The following is a 2,011-nucleotide window of genomic DNA, read 5'->3' as shown; positions in this document are numbered from 1 at the left end:
GAGACCTGAGGATTAAGGTTCAAAGCCACCTGGGAAAGAAAGTCCATAAGAATCTTTTTTTAAATACATTTTTTCTTGTAAAAATACTGTACAGAGGGGCTACAGTTACATGAGCAAGGTCATGAGTACATTTCCTATCAAGCATTGTTACCTCCTCCTTTGTTTTTCCCCTACCTTCCCTTCCCTCCTCACCTCCACAACTACACTCTCCCCTTTCCCCCTCCCTCACCTCCCCACCTGAATTCTAAAGTTCGTTTTTCAACTTAGTGTGTTGTACATCCCATTGTTACAATGGGTCTAAAAGAATCTTATCTCTATTTAACTGCCAAAAGGGTGGGAAGTTGAGCCGTGATTCAAGTGGTAGAGTACCAGCCTTGAGCCAAAACAGCTCAGCAACAGCACCTGGTACCTGAGTTCAAGCTCCAGGACTCATACACACACACACACACACACACACACACACACACACACACACACGCACACACAAACACACACACACACAAACATACACACACACACACACACACACACACACACACACGCGCGCGCGCGCGCGCGCGCACGCGCGCACGCAAATCAGAAATCAGTCCTAATACAGGAATGAAATGGGTATTAATCAAGGAATGAAATATGGACATCTATGATAGCTATTCCATTCTTGGACTCATGGGAACTTATGGAGCTCATAGTCTACATGTACTCAGCAAAAAGGTAAGGTATCCTGCTATTGTTTAGATATGGTTTGAGTTTCATATGTAGGGTACGGTTCATGTATTAGTGCTTTGATTCTCAGTGTGGATGTATAGAGGTGATGGTGCCTTTAAGAGGTGTGGAGCCCAGTGGGCCGGTCCTGAGGTCATGGTACTGAGGTCATAGGAGATACTGCCCTCAGAAAGGATTAAGGTGGTTGTTTTGGTGGGATCCTAGGTTAGATCTTGCCAGAGGAGTGATTAAAAAGGGCAAACCTGGTTTCCTCGCTCTGGTTTTTTGTCTGACAAAGTGATTTCTCCTTATACACATTTTTCATGATGTTATAGTCCAGGAGGAGGACTTACCAGAGTCAGGGCATGATTTGTTTTTCCAGTCATGGGGCCTGAACTCTGGGCTTGGGCATTGTCCCTGAGCTCTTCAGTTCAAGGCGAGCACTCTACCACTTGAGCCACAGAACCACTTCCAGTTTTCTGGTGATTAATTGGAGATAAGTCTGCCATGGCTGGCTTTGAACCTTGATCCTCAAATCTCAGCCTCCTAAGTAGCTAAAATTACAGGCATGAGCCACAGGAGCCCAACTTTTAATCTCCCAAACTAGGAACTAAATAAACCTATTTGCTTTTAGTTCAAGGTCAGCTGGGACAGAAAGTTAGTGAGATCCCTCCCCATACCAACAAAAAACTGGGCAAGGTGGCATGTGTTTATTATCCTATGTGGGAAGCATAAATAGGAGAATCACCATCTAATCTGGTACAAGTCAAAAACCATTAAGACCCTATCTAAAAAAATAACAAGAGGAAAAAAAAGAGCCGTAGGTGTGACTCAAGACAGCCTGGGTTTGTATCTGAACTTTGCTATTCACTATCTGTGCAACTTGGAATAAATGACTTCCCTATACTTTAGTTTCTCAACAAAATATGGATAATTATGGGGTTATTATCTGTAGCAAATTTAGGACTGCATCTTGCATTTTTAGTTACTATTGTGTTTTATGGTAGAGATTCTATGGCCAAAGACTTAGAATGGTATAAATATTAAAAATTATTTTGGGCAAGTATAAATAAAATTATAATATAAATGATTTTATATTTACCTACCAGATAGCCAAGCTAAAGTATCAGGGTATTATGGAATTTTTGGAGTCGTCACCCACCAGACATTTGTGAGGTCTCACAACCATAATGGTTCATTTTCGACTCAGTAGGCAGAGTGATCTTAGAGAAAGGGCAGGAGAATGCAGTTATAACATTCCAAGTATATATGTGAAAATGGTAGTAGGAAAGTTGGAGAGATGGGTTGG

The sequence above is a fragment of the Dipodomys spectabilis genome, unplaced genomic scaffold (genome assembly GCF_019054845.1).
Source record: "Dipodomys spectabilis isolate Male_0828 unplaced genomic scaffold, ASM1905484v1 ptg000324l, whole genome shotgun sequence".
Lineage (NCBI taxonomy): Eukaryota > Metazoa > Chordata > Mammalia > Rodentia > Heteromyidae > Dipodomys > Dipodomys spectabilis.
The sequence above is the reverse complement of the archived record's forward strand: the minus strand, read 5'-3'. Positions refer to the sequence as shown.